The following is a 12,561-nucleotide window of genomic DNA, read 5'->3' as shown; positions in this document are numbered from 1 at the left end:
ATTGGCTACCGATTGCGCGATGGATTCAGTTCAAGGTTCTCTGTGTAGCCTATAAGATCCTTAAGAGATCTCCTGCCTTGATTCTTTCTAACCTCCTGTCCCGCTATGTCCCGGTCCGTGCCTTAAGATCTTCGGACCTAGAACTTGCGGTCGTCCCCCGTTTCAAGCGCTGTCGGGCTGACGGCCACTCATTTCAAGTACGGGCTGCGGTTCTGTGGAATTCCCTTCCCTGTGAAATCCGTGCCCTCAGGGACTTGCTCTCTTTTCGCCGAGCTGTAAAAACTTTTTTGTTTCCGTAGATCTTTCCTTTTCACTCTGTCCAGTTGTGTTATGTAGCTACCTTGTCGGGCGCCAGGACGCTCCTTTGCTGGAGCATCTGTGCGCATAATAAATGAGTCTAACATAACATAACCTCTGATTTTGCCTTGCTTATTACGTTAATGCCTGTCTGTAGAACCCTGCATTCCCGTTTCTATGCTTTTTGGGTATTATTGCCAAATTAATAAGAAAGCATGTCTCCTTTTTTATAAAAAGGAGCACTGCATTGAGCAGTCCCTATTTCAGGAAGATTTTGATTTCCGAGTCTGTGAGTTTTAGGTCCCAGACAATAACTCAGATGTCAAGCAATACCATTCTGGTTCTTTCTTTATAACTTATGATAGCTTGGTACATGACATTAGGGACCTTTGTAATACTGATTTGTTAGAAATAAAATTATGCTGGACTCAACGCCATTTAACATGCAAACATAAACTTTAAACACCATTTGGCAAAACACTGCTACTACTAACCCATCAAAAGTGCAAACATCATACAAAATGTTGGTCACGATACTTAACCACTCTACACAAATCTATTTTGCTGAATAGACAAATCCTTCCATCGTGTACTCAATCCATGAAAGGGGAGATATTCTTAACTTGAGTATTAAATAGTGTGCTTTCCCTACTATTGACATCATAGCCTTAACGACAAGGAGATAAGAGAGAGGCAGTTAGAAAAGATACCGATGATACCTGTGATTTATTGACAGAAATATACTTTGTATCAGATTGTCCCAATAGGTTATTGAGCCCTCCTTGCTGAATATCTTCCACACGAGTGAGGGCAGTAGATTAAACCCATGTGATGTGGGAATTTTGGGGAGACAACGCTGCATCTTGGCTACTAATCCATGGATACCTATTAAATGTTTGATTTTGCAATAGCGGTCCTCCCCAACCACAAGGTAGGACAGTGTCTAGTGTATGCAAACAACAACATAATCCTCAATCTCACCACTAGAACATTGCAGAGCTTACGACGTACACTAGAGAGGGCACTGACCGAAGCAGAACTGACCCTGGCGGGACTTTCTCGCGATTTGGACCAGGGCAGGGCTACCCCGGATCAGATAGGGGCGGCGAAGCTGACCTGCGCAGAGACGCTTCGGGACCTGCGGATATATAACTTTCGTAAATACGCGACCCACATGCACAAGGAGGGTAACAGGACGGGAGCCCTCCTAGCATGGATGGCCAAACAGGACACACACCCACAGTCCATCACTGAACTGTTGGGCGAAACAGGTAGCCTCCACTACACTCAAGTTGATATCCTTAACATCTTTCGCACCTACTACGCAGAAATATACCGCAACCCGCGCCGACACCACACGACGCACTACAGCACTTCCTAGGCGTCCACAGACTCCCCGCTATATCCCCAGAAGACCAAAGAGACTTGGATAGTAAAATCACAGCAGCAGAGATCAAACATGCCATAGCGTCACTCACCAGAAATAAATCGCCAGGGATGGATGGACTCCCGCTAGAGTACTATAGCAAATTCAAAGCACAGTTAGTGCCCCAACTCACACTCACGTACGAGGAGGCCAGATCGAGGGGAATCCTGCCCGCTTTGTTTCGGGAATCCGTCACTGTAACATTTCTGAAACCGCATAGGGACCCCACACATCCCTCCTCATACAGCCCCATTACACTCCTGAACGCGGACTGTAAAATCCTGGGAAAAATATTAACTGACCGCTATAGTCCACTCATACCCACATTAATCCACTCTGACCAATTTGGATTTGTGCCCGGGCGTAACACTTCGCACAACCTGAGGAGGCTCTTTCACATCCAAGACAGCGAACGTGAGAGGCACCCCAGAGCGGCGTGCTTAATATTGGACCTTGAAAAGGCATTTGATACCCTGACGTGGTCACACCTGTTCGCGGTCCTCCAGTCACAAAATTACGGCCAGGCTATGCTCGCCTACACACGACTCCTATACAAAGGACTCACCTCTAGAGTGCGAATCGGTAAAATGGTCTCAGCCCCCTTCCCGATTGAAAGGGGCACAAGGCAGGGGTGCCCACTCTCGCCCCTCCTGTTCGCACTAGCAGTCGAACCCATGGCCATACGACTGCGGGCGAGGGAGATGAATGGGGGATACCGATAGCAGGGACAACACACTGCGTCTCCGCATACGGTGGCGATAGGCCCCAAAACGCTACATTGGAGCGGAGCGGCCCCCGATACCTGGGGGTGCAACTGTACCAATCCCCGGTGGACCTGTATGAAGGCAACCACCGCAAGGCGCCATCAGGACTGCGATCGGCGGTGGCCTTCTGGAAAACATTGCCCCTAGTTCCCATCGGCCGGGTAGCACTGGCAAAGATGCTAATGGTGCCCAGGCTACTCTATCACTTCGCCAACCTGCCGGTCATCCCACCTAAATCTTTTTTCCGGGAGATAGATACTCTGCTGACAGGGCTCATATGGGGCGTCAGCCTACAGAGTAGCGCTCAGTAAACTGCAGTTGCCCACCACGGAGGGCGCCCTAGGAGCCCCATCCTTCGAATCGTATTTTTTAGCGGCACAATTGCAATGGCTATTCCACTGGACAGCAGAACGACATGTGGCGGAGACTACTACAGAAGCGGTAGGATACCTCTCCCGATCAACAGACGCCTGCTTCTACCAGGCACCAAACCGTCCCGCACGCACCCTCTTCAAGTGTCTATAGCACACAAGTGCATTATGCGCGTGCATCGACTCTGCAAGGGCGCACCGCTCTACTCCCCATTATTGCCGCTAGTGGGTCTGCCCCGTGGGGAACATCATTTCTCCGCAAGGAGCATACAAATCTGGACCGACCATGGCGTGACTGAAGTGGCAGAGTTGATCCAGGACGGACAACTACGCACATACGACCAAATGATGGAGTGGTATGACCTTTCACGTGGCCAATTCCTCACGCATATACAACTCCTAGAGCACACGCGACCACCCAGAAGGTCATCAGCATCAGCCGCCTTGGACACGTTGCACTGGCTTCCCATCCAGAAACGTATATTATTCAAAATCCTCGTGATTACATTTAGAGGCTTTCATAAGCGTGGCCCAAAATATCTGTCAAATAAATTTCACAGATACCACCCGAACAGAGAACTCAGGTCAGCTACAGCCAACTTAATGTCTGTCCCCAAGTTCAGACTGGCCACCAAGGGCGGAAAATCACTGGCAGTTCTAGGATCCAAAGCCTGGAACAGCCTCACCTCCGAGCAACTACATCAGAACAAACCTTTAAAAATCCTTAAAAACCTGGATTTATGGATTGGCCGAATCAAAGTGCAAAACCCTTGTCTAAACTGCCTACAACATCTAAAGCTCAGTTAAAATCATCTGACAGTCTATTAGCAATGAAGTCGCAGCGCCAAGATGCTCCCTGGAGTGTTTGTGCGCTATATAAAACCCCCCAAACATCAAACATCAAACTCTGCGACCTGAGCGACAGGGAACAACCTACGCACTCAGTACTACACACGATACTCAGAATTGGCTCCGGCAGGCATCTCATAACTTGGCACTACAAAGCCATCAGGGAACTAGCGAACGTCTCCCTAGACACCATGCGGCAGACCTGGGAGGAAGATGTGGGTAGAGCGTTCCATGACGCGGAATGGAAGCGCGCCCTGGAAAACACCGAAAAAGTGTCCAGAAACGCGAGATTTAAAATCATACAATTCAACATCCTCCACCGAGCCTATCTCATGTAGATAAGCTACAACGATACTACCCGGACACCCAATTCCAATGCCCGCGGTGTGGCCTGCCGGCAGCACCTTTTAAACACATATTCTGGGATTGCCCCAACCTGGGCCAATACTGGACCAGGATACATCAGACTCTCTGCACGTTAGTCAGCCTACCTCAAATAGAATCCTGGTAGGTGAGTGCGCTGGGAATTTACAACAGGAAGAAATCTGAGAAGCTGCCATGGAGGTTCGCCTCCTTTGCACTCCTGTTGGCGAAAGGGGCGATCGCCATGCACTGGAGAGCTCCCTCGGGCCCTCCGGAAACAGCCTGGATAGGAGCAGTATGCAAATGGGGGGCAGCGGAAGAGGAGCAAGTGAAGGGAATACGGAAGAACCCCATCTCCCTAGAATGGGCCCAGCTGCTCTTCCAATTCAAACAAGAAACAACCCCGGAGGTCATACCAGACCCGTGCCCCCTGCGCACCCAGGCCTCCCAGAGGCCCCCCTCGCAGGTACTGGACCCTTGAAACCCCACCCAGGAGGCGAGAGGGAGCAGCCACACGCCTCCCCCATAACTAGTTTGTTTCGCCCCCGTTGACTGACACCTCCTTCCCCTCGGACGCCCCCCGCGCGCCGCGCTTGCTGACCCGGACCACTGAGTCACACGCATCTAACACTACACGATACACTAGGAGACGTTTTCCCCGCACCCCCATGACCTCCCCATAGTTTCCAACCGGCAGTTCTGAGATTGGTACAAGTTTCTTTTTCTCTTCTCCTTACCAGGGTTGATCATGAGATTACAGGCCAGAGACAACACACAGGGGAACGACACCCACCTATGCCTCTACAGACACACATTTCAGGGAACACGGACCAGAGGGCCCTTGTACTCTCCACCCGAAATTCCCCTCACCGTGTTCATGATCCCATTGGTTATAGCTCAGTCAAACGAGGTTACAGCTACCTGACACATGACAATCACTATATGTACATCTATGTTTGGTTTTGATACCCTCTGCTTGTGTAAAAATGTGTAATGATCTTGTGCCTTACCCCCTTCGGGGGCGTGTTATGAGAAAATTTAATAAAAAGATTCTAAAAATAAATAGAACATTGCAGAGCTCCTTTAACAAATGCCTTGTGTATAATAAGGGGAAAAATGTATAGGGGATTAAATACCTGGAGCTAACTGCCAAATTAATGGCAAAAACTGCAATGCTCAGTACAAGTACTTCGGCATCACTATTACTTCAAGCATGAAATTGAATGTGCCCCAATTTTAAATCAGATCACAGGTGCCCTCTATCACCAGCAAATCTCTTTAGGGATTTTTTTGCTCCAGATATTAATTTAATCCAGAGGTTTATACCAGCTAGGTTACGATCCATCCGCTCAGGATATTTCAATATATGGCGCGGTGGCAACTATTAGAACATTAAACACCGCAAGCTTGGGCTGACGTTAATTTACTTAATTGCAACATCAGCCAACGATAAAAAGTCAGTTATCTGATCTGGTTACTACTTGTCCATAAATACTTAAACAAGATTGCCCCTTGTGTAAATATTTTGAACATTGTAAGAGGAAGTATTTCATTAATCTGATTTTAGCAGATAAGATACTTAGCACAATCGTTTTTAAAAAGGGGATTCAAGGCCATCTTAAGGCATATTCATTTAAAAAGAGTAAATCGACTTGGGCAAAATAAAAAGTGGTGAGCAAAATGTAAAACAATTATGCAGTCTACCAGCCATGAAGGTATAGCTCTAATAGGTTAGCTCTTGAAGTTAGAAATCAGTTTAGATTTATGGTGCTCCCAAACCTTGAATGTAGATGTTCCTGGGGAAATCAATAGACCTGGGTGAAATTTTAATTACGTTAATAAACTGCCACTATTTTTTTATTTGTAGGTAACAAAATGTATGTGAAATTAGATGAGTTACGATATGATGCCACACTGTAATTATTGCAACAAATGTTAACACAAGATGTGCCGTTCAGGTAATTTTTTTAATGCAAGCGATTTTTTACCCCAAGACCGTCACAGTAATTATTTAGCACAAAACAACAAATTTGAAATTGATCAGCAGGGTTTTCAATGCGAGAGGCAATTCCTTTAACATGTGCAGTCAACAAACATTTCAGGTAGATATTTTGACTCAAGCGCCAAGTCTTAGTAATTTTGAAGTGCAAAATTACAAATCTGAATGCGAGTAGCAGTCTTGAACCTGAGTGCCTGAAAATCAACTCCAAATTACATTTTCGAGTTGAATATTTACCCGAAAGTAATGTTTGGGTAAAATTTTTGGAGTGCAAGACAAAGTTTGCGGAATTATGCATAATTTTGCAGTAATTGCATGCAATTATGTGAGTTTAGCACACCCTTAGAAATCATCAATCAAGGCCTGCATCTACTAGACAATTAAAAAGTTGACGTCTTAGGGCCCTTTTGCGGAATTGGCTCATTTTCATTTGAGGCATGTGAACACGACATGATCTGTAAAAAAAACATTTGAGATCCACAATTTTAACAATCAAAGAGCGAGTAGGATATTTTGTGAATGTTCTTGTTTTACTGAAATAACTTGTGATCCAACATGTGACTAATAATTTATATGAATTTCTAAAAACCCTTACACAGCATTATGTATCGCATTTTAATATGAAGCTGGTAATTTTATGAAGAACTCTGTACTGATTTGTATTGATTTGCATTAATTTAACAAAAAATATTAGTATTCATTTTGGTGGTTTATACACACCTGGTCACCATCATCAACATGACTAGGTAAATTGTCCGTCTTTCAATTCATAAGATCCATAACATAATGAAAACCCATAAAAGGAGGTTTTCGAACAATTAAGTTAATAAACTGAATCCTGCTTGGCAAATAAATAGAACCCAACTATAAACAGTGGTCCTGTGTTCAGTATCTGAGAGTATGGTTTTCCACAAACCTGGTGCAGTAAACACATACATAAACTGTAACTGCATATATTAAAACGTAGGTGGGGGCAGGAGATATACGACACACAGGTGAGTGGATAAGCAGTTTGTGGAAAATGTTTAAGTAAGTAGAATTCCAACAATGTTTCTGTGCTTTGGATAGTGCCCCCTGTGAATACTGGGATGTGTAGAACCTACACGAGGGTACGTTAGGGATTTCACTGTTGGAATTCTGTAAATCTGCTGCTCCTAGGGCACAAAGACATGAATTGGATCTGAAATCTATCAAATTTAAAATGGATGGTTTAATGCAAGGAGACCACTCCTGCCCCCCTGTAGTGTTTCAAAGCGTTTTTTTTACGCAGCACCAATTCATTTGAAAAAACCCTGGCTGTTGTAAGAAAAATGCAAAACTGGAGGTCTGTGTTCCTTGGAGGCCACCAACACTGCACTTGCAGCCAATCACATGGGTTGTAAATAGCAACCTGCCTAATTAATATTCATTAAATAGGCCATTTGCCCATCATCTGAAACTGGAGATTTTGAAACGTCACCTACGAGTACATAGGTTGCACTGCAAAATGACAGTGTGGTCGCCAATAGTCAGTGTGCAATCTGCTACCACTTTTTGCACCTAGTCTGTTAACACATCTGGTTCATAGATCTGAAATGTACACGATTCACCGGTGGTATTGGCTATCACAGGTAGTCATATCTTTTTTTCATATCAATAAATATTTTAATACATTTAAAAAGTATGAATGTTTAAATTCCGAAATTGTACTTTTTTAATACCTTCTGAGACATTCCACTTATTTTTTTTTTTTTTTTTACTTGAGACCACAATTGGGTTCTAGTACAGTGGTGTTTCTAACATCAACGGAGAGTAGGATTTGTAAAGCCAGGGGGCCCTGGTACCCCAAAAGAAACACAACTAGCCCTGTGTTGTTGGACACAAATTCAAGCGAAGCTTCCAACTACAAGACACTACTCAAAGTGACAAGGAGTCAAAGCTGATATCAACTGAACTAGCTCTTTTACATTTCCTGTCCCAAAGCCATCTGCTCTGAAACTAATGTCCTCTCGGTCCCCTTTTGGGACAAAAGGAATGGATAAAATAGATATTCGTCAAAGGCTGTCAACACATGTAAACAACCATGAGGAAACACTCCCAGGAGTACGTAGGGGCCACCAACCCAAGTCAAAGAACTGGTTTGTCGTTGTACATATCATTTACAATTTGGAACTTAGATTAGTGGGGAATGGTATGTTACTTAACCACATTCTGTTTGCTGCCAAATATAAAAGCCTTTGAGCGGAGAAAAAACAAGCCAAAAGCAATACTTTATTTCCAACTAAAACATAGTGGCTGTGACTTCACCATTGTCTTAAAAAATAAAATTTCAGCGAGAAATGGGCAGAACGCCATGTAACAAGTTTTGATTATGAAATGCCACGACCTTTTTGGAAGTGAGCATGTTTCACAAAGCCAGCTAGTGGCGAACAAAGACCAGCGAATCCCAAGTTAAGGCAAAGATGATTTATTGACCAGGTTCAAAAAAAGCATGCAGCGGACTGACGCGTTTCGGGCGGATGCCCTCGATCACAGTGAAATGCAATTTAAAATGCCTTATTCTTATATGCTATAGTGCACACCATGTGACATATAGACATAAACAACATACTATAAAGTGAACATGGATCCATGAATGGAAATTTTGTAAAGTCCCCTTTCATTCAAATTACTATATAACAATTCCACAATAGTAATTTAAAGCAAACATATTTCTGATTAAATTCATTAATGAAAATAAATACCTGCATAAATGCAAAAAGAGAATGTAAGTTCTAACAAGCTAGGTAAATACAGTACTGACGATCTAAAAAATTGATTAATTAGCAGCATAGTATAAAAGTGCAAAATATTGCATCTGTAAACAATGGAAAAATGTGCAAATAGTTTATCATATGTTAAAAGTAATATCTTATATACTTAAAATCCACTCGGAAATATCATATTTCCTAAAAACTATTATTTCCATTAATGGAATGTGCAAAATATCACAATGTAAACAAATAATTTAGTGCATCATATGCTAATAAGTCAAGTACTGTTATAGCTAGATCTACAATATGGGAAACAAACTTAATTCCCATTGGGGACATCTAATTTAGATGACAGCCCCAATATGTTAAAAGGCCAAAAAGCCTAAGCCTGAGAGAGTGGATAAATATAACAGATAAAATGAATGATTTAAGGGGGAACCAACAATAACTGCCATGGTGTGGTGAATCATACTGCTACAGCTGGATTTAATAAGCCAGATCTGTATTACCCTGTGTTTTAAAAAGTGATTCAAAAAATCCTAAAGAATAAGATAAACGAGAAGAACATTTCAGATTCTATCGTTACATAAAAGTACTGATTAGGGTGGGGGCAATCCGGACTAAGGTGTTATAATCCCAGGTGCCTGCCCAAAATTACAATAATAGTCAGCACCCCCTCATTCTTCGTAGAGCCCTACAAAAAATGATAGAGGTCCTCTGTCGTATTCAGTCCATTAGGAACCTTGCTGTCCAGTTCTGGAATCATTTTTGATTCAAGTTGTCGAAGCATTTGGTCCCTGTCTCCCCCCCTGCGGGTTTGGGTACAGAGGTGAGCACAAAATAAGTGAGACACTGTAGGTTAATATTGTGTACACTTTTAAAGTGTCTAGCGACAGGGTATGAACTGTCATTGTTGACAATTGCGCGAAGATGCTGCAATATTCAGGCATGCACCTGTAGCCTGGTGCTGCCAACATACCTCAGGCCACAGGTGCACCCCAGAACATATACAGCATACTCCGTCTTGCAACTGTAGTTTCCTTTGATGGACAGTGGAACGGGACTCAAGGGGGTGCTGTATTGGGTGGTGTTTATGCCAAACTTACACGCCCTGCAACTTGAACATTTAACCCCTTCCATGCTCATGACGAACCCCAGCCGTCATGCACTACGGTGCTCGTGTGCTGATGACGACTGGGGTTCGTCACGGCCCGCCCCTGTTCGTGCTGTTTACAGCACAGCAGGGGAATCGCGGCCGCATCGAAGGGGTTAAAAAAACCCTGCCGGGGTTTAAACGAAGATGTCCTCTTGGGTAATTCAGGAAAAGGATTGTAAACTAATGTCCTCATGGAGGGGCCTCTACGAAACGCGACATTAGGATTATTTGGGAGTTGGGATGACAGAACTCCATCTGTCATTAGAATGGGCCAACTCTTGGTGAGGATAGCCCTTATTTTTCTTTCCTGACAGCTAAATGATGTAATAAACCTAATGTTACAATTTGCTGGATCTTCCCTCATGACACTGATGGAAGGTTTAGGCAAGAAAAGCGACTCTCTGGTCCTTTGCTTGGCTTTATTGATTGCCATATTGAGTATCTTGTCACTATAACCTCTAGCCTTGAATCTGGCCAGTGCGTCAGAAGTACATTTGAGGAATTCTTCTTCACTGTTACAGATTCGTTTGAGGCGAAGTAATTCACCATAGGGTATGTTATCTATGACATGACGTGGATGGGCACTACTCGCGTGGAGAGCTGAATTCCCCGCCGTGCTTTTCCTATGGAGGGTGGTGGATAGTTTGTTGTTTTTCGAAGACACCCTAACATCTAGGAAGTCTACAGAATGTTTCCTGATGTTTGATGTGAACCTCAAGTTTACTGAGTTAGTATTAAGGCCTGAAACGAAAGTTCTGGCACTCTCTTCATCACCCTTCCAAATTAAAAACACGTCGTCAATGTAACGAACCCATAATGCTACATGTTCCGAAAATGTCTGAAGGTGTTCCCCCATGAGGACCCACTTCTCCCACCAGCCTACGTGCAAGCACACATATATATATATATATATATATATATATATATATATATATATATATATATATATAACATACACACACATACATACATACACACACACACAGCACACTTATTTTGAAGAATGTTGCATATTTGCGAATAAACGTTAGCACAAACGTGTAAGTCCATTGCTTAGTCATAACACTACTAAGCAATTTTTACACTAATCTAAGCTTTGGAAAATAATGATTTGATATAGCTCCCACAAATTTCGATGCAGCACTCAGGACATTTTCAGACACAAATGGTTCATGCTCCTATAATTCTTCCTTAGGTTGTGTCCGCCAATCTGCCCTTACGTGTCTCCTTCAATAAGATTGACATGTCACACTCACTGCCCTGCTCTGCAGAGCCTCCTCCCTGCAACCATCAGCCTGCTCTTCCCTCCATGAGTCATTTCGTTAGAATACTTGGTGGTGCCCCCTTTACCCTCCCCTCCTTCTAAAGTCAATGTATATATACCTTTCTAAGCCCTACTACCTTCTTCAGTATCATCTCTCTATGCCATCCTTACACATATATAGGTGATCCACTGCCTACGCAATCTATATCACTTTCTATGTTCCCGCTATTCGTCTTTCCAAAGCGCCCTCTTTATGCCACTCTTCACTTCTGCTTCTCTTTCTGTTCTCTCTGAAGTCCTCTTGATCCACACCCTGCACCTTCACCTCGCCCCTCTGTTTTACCCCCACTTGCCCCTAGCCTGTCGATTCCCAGAAAGTCACCCCTTTCCCATTGCACCCGTTACCCCAGTCCCGACCCGGTTGCCATACTTCCTCTAACTGAATTCCCCTTAGTCCACCTTTCTCCCTGTATACCTCATGATCGCCCCCACCTATACCCCCAAACACCCATCTACAATTGCCTCCTGTTTTCCCTCGAGTACTGGCTCCTCTCCTCTGTTTACTCCCAACTCTCAGCCGCCACCTGGTGCCCCAACTCCGAATATTGCCCCTTTCACACTTCTTCATTTATATATACTCCCCTCTCGGATTGCACCCCCTAGCAGTAGATCACCCCCTCCATATATGCTACTCGTCTTCTTTTAGCATCTCACTATAACCCACCCTCGCCTGCAGTACAACATGTTAGCCACTCTCTCGCCATTTCCCCCAACCCTCGGCCCCTCAGTTCCTGAGTCTGTACCCACGCCCCCACACCTGCCATAGGCCCCCTTTTATTTGCCATGCTCCCCCCACTCTGTGCACTCCGTAACGTCCACCACTACTGGGCCCCATCCTTAACGGATCTATTGCTTTCTTCCTAAATTTACAAAGTCCTCCTCCACAGTTGCCTCGCCGCCTCACCTGGGTAGATCCGGATCTCCTGCTGTCCTTCCCCAGCTGCTGCACCTGTGCCTGTGCCTGTGACAGCCAAACCTCCCCAATGCGCATGCACGGAGTCCAGAAGGACGTGGCATGCCGGGAGATGTAGTCATCCTTTTGCTGTAATGCTTACGCACCTTACTAGTCGCAAACTAAAGGTCACACCCTCGGCAAAGGCGGCAGTCGTAGAATGGGCGGTGTCAGATGTCATGACGCATTTAGACAGCGTGTGACGACAATGGTGTCCCCATGCTATTCCAGGAGAGCAGCAGAGGGTCTGGAGACAAGAGGATAGATCAAGAGGCACCGGAAACCATCATTTGCTTATGAAATCGATAGTTATGTTAAACGAATGACA

General features: G+C 44.4%; 1 protein-coding gene across 2 annotated transcripts in view; it reads right to left on the bottom strand.

Annotated features, from left to right (window-relative positions):
• The window catches only part of SGSM3 (small G protein signaling modulator 3), a 288,821-nt gene extending 276,558 nt beyond the window's left edge, over window positions 1-12,263 (bottom strand). Inside the window, exon 1 of one of the 2 annotated variants that reach the window (XM_086963472.1) lies at window positions 12,186-12,263. The gene's annotated coding sequence lies outside the window, so the exon portion shown is untranslated. The remainder of the gene's footprint in view (window positions 1-12,185) is intronic. The other variant, XM_086963474.1, reaches the window with a different exon arrangement.
• Between the last annotated feature and the right edge of the window lie 298 nt (window positions 12,264-12,561).

This window comes from Lissotriton vulgaris, chromosome 1_1 (genome assembly GCF_964263255.1).
Source record: "Lissotriton vulgaris chromosome 1_1, aLisVul1.2, whole genome shotgun sequence".
Taxonomy (NCBI): domain Eukaryota; kingdom Metazoa; phylum Chordata; class Amphibia; order Caudata; family Salamandridae; genus Lissotriton; species Lissotriton vulgaris.
The sequence above is the reverse complement of the archived record's forward strand: the minus strand, read 5'-3'. Positions and strand labels throughout refer to the sequence as shown.